Consider the following 23234-nt stretch of genomic DNA (forward strand, 5'->3'; position numbering starts at 1 on the left):
ACCTTCAGTGATAGATTATTTTTTAAATTGGATGAATATTTTTATTTACATTTCTTTTTTAATGTTTTTACATTTATTTATTTGCTTTACATCTCCAAGTCAGCCCCAGCTTTCCTCCCAGTAGCCCCTCATGCAAGTGTTCTCTCTAATCCAGCTTGCCCTTTGCTCTGAGCTTGCCCCACACAGTCCCATGGTTCTCTTGCTCCACATATACTTATTGACCTTGGCCTCTGGAGACCCAGCTGCTCAGGAGCTCTGCTTAGAAGCTCACATCATTTAGGCTTTCTTCATCTTCCATGAGAGAGGTATGTAAGTTCACATTGAATTTCTCCTCTGTGGCATCCTGGTCTCCCAGACAGTTTTGGGGATGCAAATGCCCTAGAAAATATAAAGGGCTCCGAGGAGACTCAGTCTGAGTTAGGGACGTAGGTGAGTCAACAGGATACTGTTGTCTAGTTGGATTAGTGCTGTGACAAAGGAGTCAGAGGGGAAGTGCTCAGATCTTCCTTCATAGCCACTCAGGATGGTTCTAAAAAGTCAGGGAAATGTGGCTGGCTCATAGGGAGCAAGGAAGTAAGAAAAGAAGAGGCAGGGAACTGTACTGAGAAAATGTAATACAGGAGGGGACATTTTCTCTTGATGGAGGAGGTCAGAACCTGTTGAGTAAATGCAGCCTGAGAAAGACCTTGGCCATATAGAGGGATGCTATACAGTGATTCCAGAGTCCATAGAGTTTCCTTTACTACGGTACTACACCTTCGATGTCCAATCCTACTGCTCCATTGTGTGTGCTGAGTCTCTGAGTATGTTGTCACTTTTACCTTTTGCTGTAGGGTTTCATTCATATATGTATTCATATACATATACATACATATATATATACATATACATATATATACATATATATATATATAATTTACATTTCAAATGTTATCCCCTTTTTTGGTTTTCTGACCATAACCCTCTATCCCATCTCCCCTCCCCCTTCTTCTATGAGGGTGTTCCCCAGTCCATCCACCCACCCCTTCCTGCCTCCGCAACCTGACATTCCCCTACACTGGGGATTCCAGCCTTGGCAGGACCAAGGGCTTCTCCTCCTACTGGAGCCCAGCAAGGCCATGTGTGTTACATAAACAATGATTTCATGAAATTCACAGGCAAATGGATGGAACTAGAAAATATCATCTTGAGTGATGCAACTCAATCACAAAAAAACACACATGGTATGCACTCATTGATAAGTGGATATTAGCCCAAAAGCTCGTATTACCCAAAATACAATCCACAGACCACATCAAGCTCAAGAAGAAGGATGACCAAAATGTGGATGCTTCAGTCCTTCTTAGAAGGAGGAACAAACATATTCATAGGAGGAGATAGAGAAAAAATTTGTAGCAGAGAATGAAGGAATGGCCATTCAAAGTCTGTCCCATCTGGGGATCCAGCCCATATACATATATCCACCAAACCCAGACAATATTGCTAATGTCAGTAATAGATTCATACAGTCAAATTTGAGAGGGTAAACAGAGGTAGTAATAATCTGGAATATTTTAGTTATTACTATTGTCTATGGGAACCTGCTGACTAACAACTCAGAGTAGTAAACCATTCCTGTTACTGGGTGATAAGTTTTGCTGCTGTCACTTTATTTATGAATTTTTTTGTTTTTCTAGCATGCAGCCTGATCTTTTATGCTCTATGCTCGTTTTGTTTGAAGTTCACTCCCTTACTCTTCTTACCCTTCATTTCCACAGGATGAATGCTTAACATACTTTGTGGTGCATTCCTGCCAGTGGCAAACCTCTCTGCTTTTACTGGTTTGTTTGTTTGTTTGTTTGTTTGTGTATATTCTCCATATTTCAAAGTGTTTTTGTACAAATTTGTAATTCTAGGTTTTAGTTTTAAAATAATTCTTCAAAATCCAATCTTACCGACTTTCAGTGGTTTAAGAGAAAATAGAGTATTCAATGCTCTTGTTCAATTCCTTTGGATGTTTTTCACTTCTGACTCTTTCGCCATTCTTTTCCTTTAATTGCAAAGAGTTTGATTACAATGTATCTGGTAATTACTCTTTTTTTCATCTATCTTCCTTAAATTTCATTGAGCTGCTTGACACTATGGTTACTGCCTTTTAAATTTAATTAATTTCCTTATTTGTTCACTTTAAATCTCAGTTCCAGCCCTTTGTCTTCTCCCAAGATCTCTTCACACAGTTTTTCCTACCCAGTTCTTCTTCCTCTTTCCCTCACACACTACAGACCCCCTCCCCCCACTCCCCAAACCATCAAGTCGCTGCAGCACTAAACATATTCTCTTCTACTGAAACCTGACAAGGTGGCCCAGAACGGGAATGGATCTTCAGACAGGGAGGCAACAGTTACAGGGACTACACCAGCTCCAGTTATGGGGGAACCCACATGAAGACCAAGCAGGACATCTGTTATATTTGTGCAGAGGGCCTAACTCCAGCACACCCTTGCTATTTGGTTGGTATTCAGTCTCTGGTGGCCCCAAGGGAATAGGTTAGTTGAGTTTATGGAGGTCCTATCCCCTTTGAGGCCTTCAACATTTCCTGCTACTCTTCCATCGGAGTCCCCAAGCTCTATCTAATGTTTGGCGATGGGACTCTACATTCCTTTCATTTGCTGCTGGGTGGAACCTTTCAAAGGACAGTTATCCTAGAGTCTACTCTGTAAGCATAACAGAGTATCATTAATAGTGTCAGGGATTACTTGCCCATGGCATGGTCTCAGTTGGTTGGGCATTCATTTTCTCTCTGCTGTATCTTTATCCCTGCACATATTTTAGGCAGTACACATTTGGAATTGAAGTTTTATGGGTGAGTTGCTGTTCTTCTTTTTCCACTGTGAGTCATTCCTGGCTTTATGAATTGTCCACTTCAGGACCTATAACTGCAACTTCAAGGTGTCTCAGCTAAAATCAACTCCATAGGCCTAAACGGGCCTCCTCCATTCCAGGTCAAGCATATCCTCCACACTCCACTCACTGCCAATTTCCATTCTCTCTCCAAGGCTCTCCCTACATCTGATCCCCCATTCTGCTTTCTTTTACCTCCTGTCACCTGCCAATTTCCCTCCCTCCCTCCATCTCTGATATATATTTGTTTCTGCTTTGGAGGAAGATTCATCCATCTTCTCTTGGGTCTCCTGTTATTTGGCTTCTTTGGGTCTCTTTATTACAGTGTTATTGTCGCTTCTGTCTCGGACCCGCAGAAAAGAGGGACACCATAGCTTTCTTCTCCAAGCAGTTTATTCAGGAACCTTTCTTTCTGCCTGCAAGCATCAATCTCTCTTTTCTTTTCTTCCCTCTCATTCCTCTCCCAGCCCCCAAGCACACTCCCTTATATCCTCCCTCAACTCTGCCTCCTCAGTCCAGACTGCATCATCTCAGTTCATAGGTCCACGTCACATGGCCTGATCTTGCATCATGGTGCACCTGCTCAGCTCTCACAATGGACATGGCTAGTTTCAGGTATGTGAGGAAGTCAGGTGCTAGTCATGAGACTTAGCTGCAGTCCCGGGCGCTGTCTTGGGACTGCCGCCACACCTGCTCCCCACATGTTATTAACCTGTACTTTATGATTAATATCCACCTATAAGCGTATGAGTACATACCATGTTTGTCTTTTGGTGTCTGGGTTACCTCACTCAAGATGATAGCTTTTAATTCCATTTATCTGCAAAATTCATGATTTCTTTGTTTTTGATATCTGAGTACTATTGTTCATTGTGTAAATGAACCACATTTTTTGAAAACCATTCCTCAGTTGGGAAAATCTTGATTGTTTCTAGTTTGAGGCTACTAATAAGGGTTCTATGAACATAATTGAGCAAGTGTCCTTGTGGTGTCATAGAGTATCTTTTTGGTATAGGCCTAAGAAGGCTATAGCTAGGTTTTGAGGAAAAACTATTCCAAATTTTCTGAAAAACCACCAGAATGATAGCAAGAGTGGTTGTACAAATTGGTATTTCCACCAGCAATGAATGAGTGTTCCCCTTTGTCCATATCCTTAACAGCATGTGCTGTCCCTTGAATTTTTGATGTTAGCCATTCTTATGGGTACAAGGTAAAATATCAGAGTTGTTTGATCTTCATTTCTCCAATGACCAAGGATGTTGAGCATTTCTTTAAGTGTTTCTCAGTCATTCAGTATATCACTAATAAAAATTCTTTATTCAGCTCTGTATTCTATTTTTCATTGGGTTATTAAGTTTGTGTCTAATTTCTTGAGTTCTTTATATATCTTAGATACTTATCCTCTGTCAGATGTGCTGTCAGATTAATGAAGATACTTTCCCAATCTGTAGGCTGTCTTTTTGTCCTATCAGTGGTGTCCATTGACTTATGGAAACTTTTCAATTTCATGAGGTCCCATTATTAATGGATGATGTTTGTGTCTCAACAACTACTCTTGTGTTAAATAAATTTTCTCCTGTACAAATGAGTTTAAGGATATTCCCCACTTTCTGTTCTATTAGTTTTAGTGAATATGGCCTTATGTTGAGGTCTTTGATGCATTTGGACTTGACTGTTATACAGAGTGATAGATATGGATCTGTTTGAATTCTGCTACATGTAGATATCCAATTAGACCAGCACCATTTGTTGATGATGCTCTTCCTGGATGTTTATAGTGCTATGAACTTTTAGAGTTTACGTTTTCTTTGACCGATGCATTGGTTTCTTTTATTGTATCTTCTACATTTGAGATTCTGTTGTAGATACTTATGTTTTCTTATATTCTGTTGGAGAAGCTTATGTCTATAGCTCCTCTTCTCTTTCCTAGGATTTCTGTCACCAACATTGCCTCAGTTTTTGTTCTCTTCATTGATTCTCTTTCCATTATTAGTTCTTTGACAGTTTTATTCATGTCTTTCACCTGTTTGATCATATTTACTTTTACTTCTTTATATTTATCTGCTTTATCTTTTAATGACACTACCTGTTTGTATTTTCCTATATTTCTTTAAGGGATTCATTCACGCCCACTTTAAAGGCCTCTGTGATCTTTATAAGATTGGATCTAGGATCATCTCCTTGTGATTTAGTTTCCTTAGGATATCCTGGCCTTGCTATGGGAGGATAGGTGGGCTCTGGTGGTGCCATATTGCCCTAGATCTTGTTGCTTTTGTTCTTATGCTGTACTTTAGGCATGTAGTTTTCCCTGGTGTTGGCTGGATGCTCCTGAAGGTGGCAGGACTTCCTGGGAAGGAAAGACATTGTGGGTCAGACAATGAATGTCAGAGTTGCTGACTCTGCTGGCTGTGACTCAGGTAGACTTGACTTTGCCTGCTATGCTCCAGAGGAGCAGACTGCAAGGGACAGGTTTTGAAGCTAGGTATTCTTTGGGTCCTCCCACCTCCATGGGGGAACAGCACGCTTTTGTGGTACTGTAAGGCTTCTCAGGACCAAAGGGTGAACCAAGTTCCCAGTAATAGAGGTGAAGGTGCCACTAACAACACAACTCTGCAGATGTGCACCAGCAGACCTGGCTGCAAGGGGATTAGTGGGGTCGCTTTCCGTGCAGAGTATTCTTGGAGCCTCTCGGGCCCTCACAGGGAAGCTGGACTATCTTCTCAGTATCTTGTACATTTTAAGTAAACTGCTGAGCTCAGACTTCATGAGATAGAGGGTCTCTGCATCCTTTCGTACAGTCTCCTCTGTCTTCACCCTCCAGAGCTCTTAGTTCTGATTCACATTTAAGAGACATGGCTGAGCATGGGGAGATCTGGAAGATTTATAGACAACCTGGGTGTGATTCCCGGTTGTTGACGTTTCCAGGCTGGCATCTGGTTACTACTTTTGATAAACTACTGAACATAGCTACCAATTACTTATCCACTCATGTAAAAAGGATTTGGAGTAAATAGATATGTATTTAGAACAGAAGTCTACAAAGTTTCTGATAAAAATATTATATTATCTATCTTTAGAAGAAAATGAAATATTTAATATACTTATTACACAGTAAATTGAGATGATATATAAAATAACTTTATTTTTTAGTTAAACACAAATGGAAATGGTAACTATTAAATATATGTATTACTTTCTAATATTTATACCAAGTTAGCTTAAAGAAGAAATTCTCCTTCAAAGAAGACTAATAACTTCTCAGATTAAACTCATTTGTAACAGAGGGTTGTCTCAGACTCATGTCAAATAAAGACTTTATAGGATAAAGTTTACTAAAAATAACCCTTTTTAAATTTTATTTATTTATTTTTTCCTCTCAGCGGTCTACGAATTAACCACCTGGAATTTATTCCAAGCTCTACAATGTTGACATTAACCTCGAGATTTATTAGCGTGCCTGTCAGGTTTGCCACTGTGAGTAAGTACGTTGTTAGACTGTTCAGATGACAGTGAATTATTCATTCCTTATTTTCTATATTTGATTTGTGAGATTACTTGCTATCATCAATATTATATTTGTTATTATGGAACCAAAGACATAACACCAGAAATGTGTATCTTAGTACCAGGTATACTTTAAAAATAAAGACTATGTTACAAAGTAAACAATCACAGCGTTATTTACGTTGTAATTCTCACATGATTTTTTTTTCAAATTTTGTTTATTTTGAGTCAGATATCTCAGGGGCTCAGAGATGCTGTGTGGTATCTTCATATTTACAGATTTATATATGAATAAGGGAGTTTAAGTTATGAGATTCCTGAAAATAAAGCCAAAAAACTCCAAAAACTGTCATCTTATAGATGAAAATATGAATGTTTAAATTTATTTCTAAATATCTTGAAAATGAAGGTAAAACCAGCCAAATAAACAAACAAACAAAAACTTAAGTACTTTGAGAATTCTTGCTGGCATGAATATTATACTATAAACAAACTCTTTTGGTTGTTTTGTAAAGGCTTTTACAGGAATATTTTTTTTTAGTATTCCAAGACAAATTTACAAAAATTCTGTGAAAAGAATTAAGAAATGGACTTGTTTATAATTAATTGAAAATTATTTTACTGATCCTTTTGAAATTCCCTAAATTTTATATATTTTTAATTTTTAGATATATTGTTCTAAATACAAAAGAATTCTGCAAGATATTTGATAAAAAAAATAAGTTTCATAGAACCTTATCTACTCAAATCATGATTTTCCTTGCACATTTTACAACCTTATGTAAAAAATCCATATAAACAGTGTGAAATAAACACTATTTTGGTTTAGTATTTATTATCAATATACTGTCTAGGAGTTTTGTTTTGTTATGAACCCAAAATTATTTGCTGAATCAATTAATAAATAAATTGGTTTATATTAATGTATTTTGAAAGGAGTATACTTTCTAACTTTTTACTAGGAGAGCAACTGTAGAATATTCTTTTTTGATGACATATTTAAGCCTACAATAAATGTGTAACTATGTATTTAGACATTGAATTAGATGAGAGATTAACATGGAATGTTAAATAATGATATCTGGTAAAAGTAAAAGTTGACTTAATTGAACTCAATTATTACTCTTTGTAATTGTCTATACTATTGTCTATACTACATTGTCTATACTATTATAGTAATAACCAAATACCTGTCTTTAATTTTTAATTTAATAAATATTATATATTTATCATGTTGAATTTACTGTAGAACTGGAAAAAGTTTAAACTGCCATAATTTAGTGCCATATATTCTTGAACCTTTAATGTATATTAAACATTTAGATTTTATGCATAATTGTATTTAAATTTAAACATTATTATTATTATTATTATTATTATTATTATTAAAATTTGGTTGTCCAGGTTAGCCTTGATTTTCTGATCTTCCTACCTTTACTTTTCTTAGGTTCTCACTATAGTTTACGGTTGCTTTGACTCACTATACAGACTAATCTGAACTTGTACTCTTGATACTTTTCTGTGTCAGCTTAAGCATAGATGTAAGCCAAAACAACTGGCTTACAATGAAAACTTCAAAAGGTCAATGAATTTTCCAATTATATTAATTTAGAAGCCAGAATGTTGTATTAATGTAAGGAAAGAAATAACCCCAACATGGTATATTAGAATAATTAATACAAAACAGTATTTGGAGGTTTTGTGTCTTTTGTTTTTGTTTTTGTTTTCTGTTAGGTTGTTAAAAAGTTTCCATGAATGTGAAAGATCGAACTTGTAAAGGAAGGTGAGTTGTTGAATAATCAAAGTAAGAATGACTTTGTGTTTGAACCATAGCTGAATCAGTCATAAATCTTTGACTTACGTTCTTATTTCCTTTTAATTTCAATCCATTTATCCTGCAAAGTCAAGATTGTCATATAAATTTCAAAGCTTCAATTGAATTTTATCATATTGTTGAAAACAGTTAATATATACACATAAAATAATATCTGAAACACAATATTAAAGTAATGGACCAAAAACTTATCTTCTGAGCACTTCATGGGACTTTCTCCAAAATCGACTGCATATTCTGAAACAAATAGTTTCAATAGATATGAAAAAAATTGAAATAACTGCCTGCATCCTATTAGACCACTATGCATTGAAGGTATATATAAACAACAAAAGAAACTATAAAAACTTCTGAGCTCATGGAAACTGAACAACTTTTAACTGAAGGAAAAATGGGTCAAGAGAGAAATAAAGAAATTAAAGATTTTCTAGAATTAAATGTCAATTAATATACAACATGCTCATACTTATGGAACACAGTGAAAACCATACTAAAAAGAAAGTTCTTAGCCTCAAGTGCTTACATTAAAAGAAGAAGAAGAGGAGGAGGGGAAGGAAGAGGAGTAAGAGGAGGACCAGGAGGGTGAGGAGGAGGAGGAGGAGCTCTAATACTAGCAAATAAACAGCATGCACAGATGCCATATCAGAAAAAGAAATAAGTACATACTGGAGGAATAGACTGCAAGAAACTAGGGACTGAAAACAAGAAATACAAACCAATAGAACAAAGTATCAATGAAACAAAGAGGTAGTCCTTTGAGAATTTCAACAAGATAGACAAACCTTATCAAATGTACCTAAAAGACAGAAAGACAATATACAAACTAACAAAATCAGTAGGAGAAGGAGAGGCATAAATACAGTTACTGAAGTAATACAGGAAATCATAAGGACATATACTCAACAAAATTTGAGAATCTAAAAGACATTTACAATTTCTCAATAGGAACCACATTCAAAGTTAAACCATGATCATAAAAACTTATTTAAATAGAACTATTAACCCTGGTGAAACAGAAGCAGTCATTAAAAATCTACCACCAAAAACATTCCAGAGACAGCAGAACTCTACCAGAGTATCAGAGAAGTGTTAATTGTAACACTCTTCAAAACAGAAACAAAATGAATTTTGCCCAATTCATTTTAGGTCACGGTTATCCTGATATATAAAACATACAAGTATTCAACCAGGAAAGAACTACAGGCCAACTTCTTTATGAACATAGTTGTAAAAGTGATCAATAAAATACAAACAAACCTAATCCAATAACATATCAAAAAGATCAGCCAACATGATAAAGTAGGCTTTATCCCAGAGAAGGAGAGATAGTTCAACATATGAAAATCAGTGATGTAATCTGAAGGGGGAAACTGTGGATTTCAAAGTTTTAAAAGTAAAGTTAAAAAATATAATGGATTAATTGCTATTATATTGAACCAATGACCAATAATCTATAGACAACTCTGGCCAACAGACCATTATTTTATTCTTTTACTTTCCTTTTTTATTGAAAATAGACTCTTTACTCACATTATACCTTTGGATCACAGTTTTCCATTCATGCACTCTTCTGAGTTCTCCCTCCCTCCTCATTCCCTGTCTTCCAGATCTCCTCCCTGTCAGTTTCCTCTTTAGAACATCTCCAAAAGACAAAGGCTGAACACGAGGAAACAAGAGACAATAAGCCAAGGTGAAAGCCATTCATATTGAGGCTGGACAAAGCAACCCAAAAGGATGAACAAAGTTCTAAGAGTGGGGAAGAGTGAAAGGTACACCCACTTCCACTGTTAAGAGTCCCACAAAAACTCCAAGGTAACAGTTATAACACATAGGCAGAGAAACTCGAAACCAAGCATGGTGGAACAACCTGCCTTAATTTAATCCCAACACTAAGGAGACATAGCTAGGCAGAACTTGTTGAGCTCAAGGCCAATCTGATCTACATTTTGAATTCTAGGATGACCAGAGTTACACTGAGATAACCCATCTCAAAACAAACAAACAAACAAAAACAACAACAATAAAAAAATTAGGAGAGTAGAGCATCAATTTGATCTACAGAACACAGAATATGTAGACATAATCTCATGGGGATGGCCTTGCAAAGCTTAGCAAAGGTTGCTCTCTATATTAAAAATTTGTTCCTGCAGCAGATGAAATTTGGATGCAGGTAACAATTTAATTTTCTGAATTCATTTTATTTAGCTTATTCCATAGTGAATAGGTAAGAAAGACACTCAGGAGTAAGTATCACATTGCATGCTTTACCTAGAAATGAATCTTTCCATATCTCATTACTAATCCCTGTAGTAATCTTCAGCCAATTCATAAATAATGTATATTTCCTCAGAGGAACATAAGACTAAAATACTACAGTGAAATTTAGCTTGTACTATAAATCTGTTACATAGTCATACCACTGTCATTGCTTAGAAAAACCAGTGTACTGGCTTATTTGCATCATAATTTACTTGTCAATTCAATGTAATGTCACAAAGAAAGTATGAAATTATTGATTAGTGTATCATACTATGCTAACAACAGCTTCTAGTTCTTTAATACTAGTCCAATAAATAAAATTCAGTCCAAAAATAAAACCTATAAAATATTTCTGATATTGATAAAATATTTTCCTTTGATATACATTTAGATCATTTTTTACATATAAGATATCATGTTATCATAGTAGATATATTGATATATTTGTTTAAATGTGGCTTTAAAAGCTAATAGTGACACTGCATAACCATTAACAGACTTAAACTCATCCTAAAAAATGAGAACAGTGAGGCTTTTGTGGCAGGAATTTAAATTGAATTTATATACATAATCATTGCCAAGATTTCATGTTTCAGTCATGTAAATAAATATGAGAAACCAAACAACTTACATATAATAGATAAAATCACCAGTCTTCTTCTAATGTTAAGAACACATAAAACTCTCATGTCCACTCTAGAAGAATTTCTAGTGAAATACACAAGAGGGCCTGAAAAAGGAAATAAAATGGAAGGGAATGTTCAACTTGCTATAGAAATACAAGTGGCTGTTTTGAAAGATAACTTAAACTACCTTGGATGTGGGAATTTTTATTTATGGAGATAAATATTCCAATAATATTCCTTCTATCTAATAGACTTCCTAACGATCAAGACCTGATAAAATAACGTAGACAAATTTCATATTTTTATCATCAAGTTTAAGCCCATAACTAGGAGAGATGGTGGTAGTGTCTTTAATATTAAAAACACCTTTTAAAAAGAGAAATTGCCTCTTATCAAAACTGTCTATTTCAATTGACAATGAATTATTAGCTAAATTACTCTGAGTCTGTGGACTTTCCTAACATTATAAAAATCATATTAACCAGAACAACCAAAACATCCTATTATGCATTAGAACTATTCAAGCTGCACGAGGACAATTTCCACTTTTTAATTTATTTTACATTTTTATATTTCTGGCTGATCACCTAGGTAGTAAAGCTGATAGACACCATAAAATGCATGAATAGATTTATTATGAGAAGCAGAGTGCTAATTTTGGCACAAATCAAAGTGATTCAGAATGTAACGGAAATGTTCTAGCCATTTTTGTGAAGTCATTAAAGAAAATGAGTGAGGGAAAGGCTCAGCCGTCAGCACAATGTCAATTCATTGGGCACAGTGATCCCAAGTTGGTTCTTAATGAGAAAAGAAAAGATGTATCTATTTCCTTGTTACTTTGGAAATGCTACCTGTAAATGTTCTTGGGACGAGTAGTCCACAATATATGATCCAACTTTTGATATGCACTTGATAAGAAATCTTGCTTATGGAGCAGCAAAAGAGACAAGTAGTCTCCCACACTGCCTCTGTTGACATATATAATTGTAAACTGTTGCTCTGTACCTTTATGGGAAGAAAGAAGCATATATTTTTGGCCATTTAAGTCAGTTACCTTACATGCAAATTTTATGTTCAGTAACAATAAACATCATCATTTGAACAAAACTCGTGCAAGAATGTTTCATGTAAGTTAGAAATTTGATAATGTTTTCCTTCTACCAAATCGGTTATCATAAAGTGCCATTGAAAGAGAGGAGAAAGTTTTAACACTGACAGAAGTTGTGTTGTAATTTTGTCCTCCAATGTCATATTAAAGAATCCACCTGCCTCATCAGAACATTGAAAATGTTTCTTGTATTCAGAGCTAATGAAAACACATTAATAAAAATACCTCCTGTGGGGATAATTAGTTCAGAACCATATCTCCTGACATTAACCAATTAGTTTTGTATTGAAATACGTGCTCCATTAGCCTGGTGGATTTCCATTTAGAGGCATAAAGCCAAGAAGAAAACATCTATATTTAGAATTGTTGACAGAGAGGAGACTTTAATACAATATGTAACTTCACAGTATGAATTAAGATGATAGAATGAATCTTGATAGTAATATATGATAGATATAATAACATATATGATATATATATAATATATGAAAGACAGAATAAGATATTATGTTCTCACAGGACTGTCTCCACAGATGAGACACTATGATAAGGTTAGTTGGCAAATTAAAAAGAATGAGCATCATATATTACTTTATATAAATTAATAGAAAAAAGAACTTTTAAGTTTAAGAACGTATGAAATAAAAGTAATTGTATTACAAAATATGAAGATAAAAAGTTTTACAAATCAATAATCCCAAAAGATTATGCACACATTTCTAAATCTTAGTTTAATACTACTCGTATATTTATCCTTTAGAAATTTCTATATTTCTTTCATAAAGTTAAACCATGTACATTGAAAACAACAATGTAATTATTCTTGAAACGTATACAAACGTGTAACTAAAAACATGATCATTTTACATCTTCTATTTCAATTTTTATGTAGTTTTCAAGTAATGATAGTTTCACTCAAGTCAAAACAAGGGCAAATAAAGGTATCCTTCATTGTCAATATTTCTATTTATTTTTGAGAATGTTTTACCATTGATTTCAGGGGATATAATTGAGAAATATTATATACTGTGAGAAATGACTTAGAAGAAGTTTAATTTGACATAGTTATCCTTTAAATATTTCAAGAGGTAAAATCTATAAAAAGAAATGTGCAAATTGTGGTCTATATACAGGTGGCAGCAGGCAAAAGATAGGGCGAGGCAGGAAAAGGGAAGGCAGACACAGAGTTTTGGAGAGGAGAGAGGAGAGAGAGAGAGAGAGAGAGAGAGAGAGAGAGAGAGAGAGAGAGAGGAAAAGGGAAGAAGATCTAAGATGGAGGCACAGTAGGATGACCCATATCTGTGTGGCCTCAAATGACTCTCTGTAACTATGAAAATCCTATAAACGGTCGATGATTACAGAACAATTTGTCTTATCTAGGTGGGCACTTTATATCATTATCAATTAGCTGTGCATTTATTGTGCAGATGTTTTGTGGAGTGAGAATTAATAAACAGAAATCTGATTGATAAATTACAAGCTTATTGAGTTTTGTTTTTAATGGGGTTACTGGGAGTTGTGACTATAACCACGGGGTGGATGCTAGAACTGTGAACAAAATTCACAGCAGAGAGTCTCAAGAGTGTGGTGGCTTCTGGGACCAGAGAATAGCCAAGTGGCAGTGTGGGCTAGCCATGGTGGTAAGGTCTCTTCAGGGCCCAGAGAGTAATCAGCAACAACATGGGATGGAAATTGGAAATTCAGTGAGTCAGGTTGAGACACTTTGCTGATTAAGGTAAAAATACTCCACAAATTCCGTATGTCCTGCTGGTGCTGGCAATAGAATAGGGTGAATTATATATATATATAAATATATATATATATATACATGCTAAGCACCAGCCTTGTCTTGGAGAAAAGTTCCTGAGGGAGGGGTGTTGGGAGCAGTGAAAACAAAGGGCTCAAATCAAATTGTGGGTCTAAGCTGCCAGCCTAGGTTCTGTTGACATGATTTTTCAGACTGATTTCTCTCTGTGTTCTGCTGTGCTCTAGACAGCTTTTTTTTTTTTTTTTTTTTTTTTTTTTTGCTATTCTAAAACTATCTGGTTGAGACAGCTGTGCTAGTAAAAATTCTAAAAAATCCATCCTAATAAAACCATAGGTAATAGTTTTTTTGACAAAAGTCAGAAAAGCAATATAAAAAATTCATGGATCTTCTGACCAAGTCAGAAATCCTATTAGAAAAATTCTGAAAGTTACTCTTTCTGATCAAAATTAGAAAGCCAGAAAAGTTCTACAAGAGCTGTGTTCACTCTTCAGCCTGCCTTTCTTGGCCACCTGCTAGGAAACATTCTAAAACACCTGGATCAGCTCTCTAAGTAGTTACTGGGATTTCTCACTAATCCTGTTAGAAAAAAAATGTAAAAGAGCTATGAAAAATTCTAAAAGATCTGTGTTTGTTCTTTATGAATTTTCTGACCAAAATCAGAAATTCTGTTAGAAAAAGAAATCGTACTAAAAAGCATATGTCTAGTCCGTAAGAGCTGTTTGAGGTCTCCAGAGGTCTCCAGATAGCTCAGCTCTTGCTAGAGAAACATTCTAAAGAACTGCTATCACTTTTGCTAGCTCATCTCCTGCAGACCAGAAGGCCAGGATTTATTTACATAACAATTTATTTATTCCAGGTTCCCCTTTGACTATCCCATGAGTCATCTTGTGAACCCAGCCCATTCATTCTTAGGAGTCAGCAAGCAGGCCTTTCCTATTACCACTATGAAAGATTTCAGAGATCTGCCTGCCTATGTTCTGCACAGATGGTAAACTAGATGGATGGGACCCCATTCTGAAATTACCAGTTCTACCTTACCTAGGCCTGGGCTTGCTCTGTCCCAGCCTATCTGAACTCAGAAATGTATCTGCCTTTGTAAATATAAACAAATAACTTAGCCAGGTGGGAACTCCTGGGATCATCACTTCCTAAATCTCCTTATCTCCTCCCTTAGTATCTTTCTGAGAAGTTGCCTTATAGTGTAACTGCCTCTGTTCCTTTAGATTTGTGAAGGCCCTCATAATTCATATTGCATCCTTACATTGTTGCATAGTTGAGAAACTGTGTATTTTCAAATTCCTGCTTTAAAGTTCTTTTCCATGGCTTTAACTGAAGGTTCCAGCATTTACCAACTGCTGAAACATTAGATATCCTAGACTCCTGAAATTGGACTGTCTACGATTATCATGGAGTCACTAATATTAACACTAAGGAAATTCCTCACAGGAATGTGAAAATATGTACATTATTATACAAACAAGTCGTATGCCAATAGTAGCCTTCGACACTTGTGGGTGCCTGTCTGCTGGTCTTGTCCCAGGGGCAGGAACCATGTTGTTCTGTCCCCATCAAGATCATGCTAGACATGGTATACATATATAATCTGTGTATATCATATCTATATTATATATGCAAGTATATATGTATTATATATAAATACACATATAAACCTGTGACATGTACTATATAACAAACAATATATAACACATACTATACAGTATACTATAAAATGAATATATGTGTAATATGTAATTGTAGTATGTAGTATATAATGTGTTGTATAATTTATAATATATATGTGACATATGATATGTAATTTGTAATATGTAATATAGAAGTATACTATGTTCTGTGTTCTATGTGTTATGTGCTATGTGATATATGAAATATAAAATGGAATATAGAATATATGGATTATAGGGTATAGAATATAGACTGTAATATATAGAATATTATATACCAATATAATATTCTTATAATTAATATAATGTATAATATAACATATGGCAATATAATATATAAATACATATGTCAAGTATATATTTTGGTCTGAAAAATTGTGAATCACAGACTTATCAATGTCTTCATTCCTGGACAAGACAAATTCTTCCTGTCTTAGCAGACACCACTTGCTTCATGGAAATCACCATAAATTGCTGTGTTTCTGTGAAATTTCCTTAACCACATTGATATATCAACTGTTGTTTTCACAAAAGTTCTTCTTTAGGTGCCATATTGTTGATATTTTGTGGGTGCAGCTTCCCTGTCATAGATAAAAGTTGTTATTTCACAGCAGGTATCCTTGTCATCCAGTTCTTACAGTCTTTCCACTAGAATATTTTCAATTTCCTCTGAACTCTACGTGAAGGTGTTCTGGTGTGAATATATGAGTTGGTATTGGACACACCACCATGAGATTTTCACTGTAATTTGACCAGATGCCTTCCATTTCTGCCAGACAAAACCAAACCAATCCAAAACAGAACTTTTTTGATGATGAAGAAATGTACTCTTATATGTGGGTATAAGTAGAAGTATTTTGAATACAATAAAAGTTATTGCAGTTTAGAATAATGGCTGAAACAGGTTTGCCTCTGGTCCATGGCCTAACCAATGATAACTATTTGGATAGATATAAAGTACCAAGTGTGAATTCTTTCCAATAGAGTCGGCTTTCACTCCTGTTAGATAGCTGTTGATCATTACCATAATAGTACCACTACTGCATCCCTGAGAATATTTTGTTATTCTGCTATTGTGATTTGTATGCTTTACTGCAGGGTAGGAGTATTGATTTCTCTCTTGGCATCCTACATACCATCACTGCACAGTAAGAAAACTAGCCATTACAATTTCTTTCTCCCAAATACTGTGTCAAAAATGTGTAGTGTTTTCAGCAATACTTTATTACCTTCAAAATCTGGTGGTTTCTTTTTATTTTTTAAATTTTACAACAGATGGCGAACTAATGTGATGGGCAAGAATTCACTAGTAATCCTAAGAGTTAAGAGAAAGTTTTTATTTTCTAAGAGGAGGCCAGCGCTATGTTAAGTCATGTGATATCTCAAGCATGGGAACTTAACAAAGAAACAGGGAAGTAACCTGGGCTGGCAGGCTATAGGTCCCAGGCTGTGTGATAAGTAATGGCAGCTCAGAGAGTTAGAGATTAAAAGCTACTTTTTAAAGAAAGTTGTTTAGAAAGTCTTTCAGGATACTCATATTCTTTTTAATGTGGGCTCCACGAGAATTTTGGGTTGAAATCCTAGTTAGACAAGCTATTTCTTAGTGACAGATATTATTAGAAGATGATTAAGTTTGTTTTTAGAAAGGAGAGTAAAGAAATTACCTGAATCATGTGGAGATTTTCATCCATGGTTCAGAACTTAGATAGGGAAAATTTAGTCACTATCTTCAAGTAGAGAGTTGTGATGAATGTCTGTAACACCAGGCAGAGTGAATGCAGACATATATTACAGAAGTTATTAAGGTTAAAGAAATCTGTGGCTCCAGGTAGAGAGCTTAACAGATGGATATATTTTGGGTTAAAATCCTGAGTTTTAAGTTGCTTATTGGCATTAGAATTGAGAGAAGGAGAGTACAGAGACTACCTGAAACACGTGGGTATTTTCATCTGTGGTTCGGAACTTAGGGAAAAATTAGTCACTGACTCCAAGTAGAATATTGTGATATTTACAAGTTTTTAAGGTTCAGTAAAAATTTGTGGCTTCGGGTAGAGAGCTTAACAGATGGATATGTATTTAGGTTATTAAGGTTAAAGAAAAATCTTTGGCTCCAGGTAGAGAGCTTAACAGATGGATATATCTTGGACTAAAGTCCTGGTTTGATATGTTGCTTATTAATATTGGAATTGATACAAGGTATTAGGTTTGTTTTATGAATTACCCCGCTAAAGGCCATATGACTCGCTGATGCCGGCTAGCAAGGGTTTGTGGTTACTTTTGATATTTACCAAAACAGGAAGCTCAGATTCTTTTAACATGGGCTTCACAGGAATTTTGGGTTAATTTCCTGATATCACAGAGTACAAAAGCCTATCAATCTCATTGTTTAGCTTACTTCCTTTTTAAAAAAATTGTTAAGTCTTCATGATGGGTGTGACTTTGAGTTTTCTGGTTATATTATTACTCTGGGAGAGAGTGCAAGATATAAGCTTCTCTGGTTACAGACTAAGCAACACAGTATTTTGGGAGAAAGATTTTGTCTTTGTGTTTTTAAAAAGTGTGATGAGGCTCTGGAAACCTCACAGAGTCATATTGATCAGATTTGATAAAGGTAGACCACCTGAAAAAAATTAATGCAGGAGAATCAAACAAAAAGAGATTTCGATTCTAAACTTTTGTCTTGAGAGTTGTATTTTACAGAGTGTGCCTACTTGGATTCCTGGTCTCAAGGACTTTCCGCTGGGTCCAGTCAGGACACATCGGCTACAGCATTTGCTTCATTCTTCCTCCCCCCTCCCCCCAAGGATATCTCAACGCCCATGTACAGCATGAAGAAGTTATAGAGGAATCGTCGCCCCAATTCCCTGGACTTTGGGGGGCTGAAAGTGGTTATTCTAAAGTTGTTTTTATGAGGAATTTAGAAAAAGTGGTAACTTAACAGGGAAGAATTAGCTAGATTGAGTTATACAGTCATAATCTCATTTGTTAACTAAGATAAAATCATCTTTGTTTTGATAGATAATTTATTTGTTAAAAGTTTAAAAGTACAAGGTTTAGAGCCAGTCCTCTATTGATGTCATTACAAACTTCTGAGTTGATTGCACATGGGAGTTAAGGGCCAAATGGCAAATATATTGCTGACTTCGTGAGAGTACTTTCAAGATATTAAGATATAAAGACAACAGTACAGATTGTCTTATATAGATAGTTGGTTTTAAAAAATGTCAGAAATCCACAAAATTTGAGATTTAAAATTTTTATCTTTTGTTAAGACATATTTGCTCCTAATAGTTCCCCTTTGGTGGATTTAATGAAGAATTTGAACATCTCTACCTCCAGGGAGGCAATACTTTGTGGCTAGACAGCCACTGGACAAAACTGCCTATTTCGTCTGCAGACTAATACTGTCCAGAAAAGGACAAATTATGCAGAATAGTTGACCAATAAACTCTGCCAAGACAGGGTAATCAGCCCTTCAAAAATCTGCATTTCAAGAGTCTGTGAGTTGATTTTGGGCCAGAAGGCTGAAGACTTGCGCTCACATGTTGCCAATAGGGGACTGTGCTAGTGGAGATTTGTCTCTATAACCTCTCAGTTCTGGAACACGTGTTAGGCTTCCTATGTGTATAGATATTTAGTTATTCAAAGATTTCTGACGGTGTTGAAGACTGATTACAGTCTCATAGCCTATCACGCTGTTTAACTCTGAAAATACATATTTTATTGGATACTTATCAGATAGTATACAAGGTAGCCAAGATATAATATAGATTTTAAGCTTTTCTTAAGCTGGAATGAATAACTAAATGTTTTGTTTAACTGATATAGTGATGGACTGGGTGTTTAGTATATCATATGTTTTATAAATTGTAGAATGGTAATAATTATACTCAATTTATATATAAGTGAAAAGACTTTTTAACTGGACAAAAGGGGGAAATGTGGTTTGCCCTGGAGTTATCTGTATTTTGATGCTAATTCCACTGCCCCAAGGACAACTGCCTAGTCATGTACTCAGGAATCAGGTGACCTCACCAGAACCTTCTCCCCATTGAATTTGTAAAATACAGGTGAGGGGCAGGTACAGGATAGAAGGAGGCCTGTCATTGGAGGAAAAGGAAGGATGGGCAGGAGAGAAGTTTGAAGGAAGAGGAGGAGCCTGGAAAGGAAAGAGGAGACAGGAGGAAGAAGGAGAGAAGCCATGGCAGGACAACAATGGAGGCAGACGTTAAGATTCTGCTCTGTGTATTTATAGATTATTAATGTTTTTAAGGGATGGATGGTACTGGGTTTGTATGTTTAGGTGGGCAATTATATCTTACCAATTAGGTGAAAGATTATTATGTTGCGTGTTCTTTTATGTGACGGTTTGAGTGTAAGAAAGTGTGTGGCGGCAGGAAACACTGGGCCACCATGGAGTTGGGATGTGTTTCCGCCAAGATATCTAGCAGATATCTTGGGGCACTGTGGTGCAGACCTAGCAGGATAAAAGACAACCAATACCTTTTTATACTTTTTATATTTTTACAACAACAGTTGCTAAAGTTAAGAGTAATAACATGTCTTGCTTTGAAACTCTCTAAGACCGTGCTGAACAATACTTATGAGTATGATGCGTATTTCTTATGTATGACACTGTTCTTTTCCTGGATAGTGTTAGATAGCACCTGTGTTCTAGTGTTCTCATTTCAAGAGCACATTCTCTCCCATTCTATGTTTCTTTTATTTTTTCTGGGCTAATTCTTTGTATGAGTGTGCATAAATACTTTCCACCTTGTATTCCTCTCCTTTGAATTCTATCTCAATTCCTTCAATTACCATCAATTTGCCCAGTGCCACAAACCCTCCCATTGTATCTCAAGAATGAGATAGTAGATAATATTGTGTCTAGAGGGAACCTCCAACATAATGTTTGGTCCTAGGTACTGAAACAAAGAATTAAATAGGTACCAAATATAATAGCAAACTAAGAATAATTTATTAAAAAATGGCCTCGACAAGAAACTATTCAAGGTATTGAAAAATGAAATCACAGAAAATATTAGGCAATATAAAGATATTTCCATGTTCTTCAATTTGGCAGAATTAGGGAAATTGCCCATAATATCAAATTTATTTTACAGATTTAGTGCACTACCTATTAAAAAAACTATGATATATATTTCGTAGGTTAAAAAAAATACAAGTATAATTTGGACCCACAAAAGACTATGAATAGCAAAAAGAATACAAAGGAGTAGTATTACTAGGAACTGTATTACAATACACAACATAAAATTATACTGTATAGTCATAATACAACTTTGTTCTGGTATTAAAATAGACAGATATACCAACTGAATAATATCTAGATAAAATGTCAAAGCTATATCCATTTGAATTTTGACAAAGAGGCAAGACATAGGAAAAACATCTTTTTTCAGAAATGGTAGTCTGGCAATATTGGACTTTTACATCCAGAGCAAAGAACATACAATCTCATATTTAACTTTATAAAAAATTCATTTAAAAGCAGATTAAATAACTTAATTCTAAACATTCTAAACCAGAAACAATGACTTACTAAAAATCATAAGGGGATAAATTTCAAGATATAGGAGAAGAATATTTTTTTTAAAAAAATACCAGTATCAGGCTAACGCCAAGATTCAACCAATAGAACCACGTGAAATTAAAAGATTTTTGTACAGAAAAAGAAATAAGCATCCAAATAGCCCACCAAATGGCAAACAGTCATTGGCTACACCTCAGACAAAGAACTAAATGATAAGAATTACAAAGAAATACAGATATTAAGAACAAAGGATATAAAATTGTCAATAAACAAAAGGATGACTTCATTAAATAAATATTATGGGGATAAAGAAGTAAACATTCCTAGTATCTGTTTTTAAAAGTGTTTAATATCTTTAGCCATTAAGAAAATGCAAATTAAACATTACATAATCACCTTATCTCTGTCAGAATGTGTATTATATATAATTTGATGACAAATCTTCAATAGAATATGGAAAGAATGGATATTTACTTAGTGTTGGAGGGGTGAAAAAACACAAGTATTTAATATTTTAGTATTTTTTAAATATTTCTTTAAAAACTGAAAGCAGAAGTACTATATGAACTCATTATTTCATCCCTGAGCATATACCTAGAGTAACTAGAGTACTCTGTATAATCTCATATAGTTATTTGTACTAGTTAGTACAGCTTCACTAACTAGCTAAGAATTTCAATGAACCTGTATCATCATCATATATGGAAAATGAGAAAAAATATTCTCACAAAATTTGCAGTAAATTGAGATGCATTGTGAATATATAATATTAAGTGAAGTCACACAATCTCAGGAAAAGAATTCCTTCAACAGAGGAATGGATAAAGAAATATTTACACAATAGAGTACTACTCAGTTCTTAAAAACAATGACTTCATGAAATTCTCAGGCAAATGGATGGAACTAGAAGATATCATCCTGAGTGAAGTAACCCAATTATAAAAGGACATACATGGTATGCACTCACTGATAAGTGGATAGGAGCCCAAACGCTCGGAATACCTAAGATATCATTGGCAGAACAGTGAAGCTCAAGAAGAAAGATCTAAATCTGGTTGCATCAGTCCTGCTTAGAAGGGGGAACAAAATACTCACTGTAGGAAATACAGGGACAAAGAATGGAGCAGAGACAAAAAGAAAGGACATCCAGGGACTGCCGCACCTGGGGATCCATCTCATATGGAGCCACCAAACCCAGTCACTATTGTTGGTGCCAAGAAGTGCTTGCTTACCGAAGCCTGATGTGAATGTCTCTTGAAAGGCTCTGCCAGAGGCTTACTGATTAAGATGCTAGCAGTGGTTAGCTGAGTACAGGGACCCCAATGAAAGAGTTAGAAAAAGGACTGAAGGAGCTGAAGGGGTTTGCAACCCCATAGGAAGAAAAACAATATCAACCAATCAGACCTGCCCAAGTCCAGTGTCTAAACCACCAACCAAAGAGTAAACATGTTGGGGACCCAAGGCTTCAGCCACATGTGTAGCAAAGAATGGTGTTGTCTGACTTCAATAGGAGGAAAAGCTCTTGGTTCTGTGAAGGCTCGTTTTTCCCATTGTAGGGAAATGACAGGGTGTTGAGGTGGGAGTGGGTAGGTAGGAGGGTGAAAATCCTCATAGAAGCAGGGGGAGGGGCGATGGGAGAAGGGTGGAGCCAGGAAAGGGGATAACATTTGAACTGTAAATACATAAACTATCCAATTAAAAAAAGATAATTAAAAAAAATGCTTCAAAGAAAGGAAGCAATAAATGATACCCAGCTATCAGCTATCATAGAGTAATTTTCATCCAGCAATATGGCTGCTCTAGTAAGATATCACATCCAAAGTATTTCTAGGTCTATATGATCCTGAAAGAAGGCAGACACACCTGGCTTAAAGTAGGATCTAGCTGGACTACAGAGACAACCTTAGTACACTTCTTTAATTTCTAATAATGAAGGTAAATTTAGTTTCTAGAAGGAAGCAGCCATCTTTGAAAGTAACATCTTTCAAGGAAGCAGACATTGTGACCAATCAGAGAAAG

This window comes from Rattus rattus, chromosome 1 (assembly GCF_011064425.1).
Source record: "Rattus rattus isolate New Zealand chromosome 1, Rrattus_CSIRO_v1, whole genome shotgun sequence".
In the NCBI taxonomy this organism is placed as follows: domain Eukaryota; kingdom Metazoa; phylum Chordata; class Mammalia; order Rodentia; family Muridae; genus Rattus; species Rattus rattus.